Genomic DNA, 900 nt, shown 5'->3' with positions numbered 1-900 from the left:
GGAGGCAGGCCCGCCTCAGCCACAGGGGGTGAGAGGGTTGGGCAGTAGATCATGCCTACTGCCACCCCTAGGGAATACTTGGTACAACACGTCAAGTCCCAGTGACTCAGCCAGTGAGAGCTTGGGCACGGGTCTCAGAAAGTCTAGCTGTGGTCAGGGAACAGCATGTCACCCGAAGCTTGCCGCTGCTGGACCAGAGCAGGATGCTGAAGGCGGCCGTCCCCCCACGGCCGTGGGGTGCTGCTGGTGTTTAGGACGTGGGCAGATGTGGAGCAGAGCCTTCAGGCCCTAGGGGGCCTCGTTCCCTAATGTTGTTGGTGCTGAACTAAGTGAAGATTAAGTAGTCCTCTGTGGAGAGACCTTGGTTAAGTGTTGGCCTTGAGCCCAGAGTAGTTGGAATTTTGGAGCCCGAAGGTCTCATGGCAGTTGATTTTTGGCAGTTTGTCTTTGGGAGAAAAGAAACTCAAGTCTTGGCTATACTTCAGCATCCACCGCCCCCCCCCCCCCCCCCCCCCCCGCCACTAGACAGGAAGGGGGTCATCCCTAGGGCAGGGGTGGCGTAAGTAAGGAGGAGTTGTGGGCTGTGCCCTTTCAGGAGCCTGCCAGAGTACAGCTTGAGTTCACAATATTCCTTAAGTGTAAGGAAATGAAGTTTGTTGTTACCTCCCCCCGACCTTTTCTGTTTTTTTTTCTAACCAGATGGACTCTTTCTCTCCTGAAGGGGTTGGGCTGTAGCTGCAGGAGTGATTGTCGATGGTCAGAGCTCAGTGGAGTCAGTAGGATGAGAGGGCTGCTTTGAGGAGTGTCCGATCCAGAGAAGATTGTGTTTTGCTGGGGAATTATGCCTTAGCCCCATGCCCCACCCCACCCCCACGTTTTTAAAGATTTTTTTTTTTTTTT

Source organism: Bison bison, unplaced genomic scaffold, assembly GCF_000754665.1.
Source record: "Bison bison bison isolate TAMUID 2011002044 unplaced genomic scaffold, Bison_UMD1.0 scf7180017864213, whole genome shotgun sequence".
Classification (NCBI taxonomy): domain Eukaryota; kingdom Metazoa; phylum Chordata; class Mammalia; order Artiodactyla; family Bovidae; genus Bison; species Bison bison.
The sequence above is the reverse complement of the archived record's forward strand: the minus strand, read 5'-3'. Positions refer to the sequence as shown.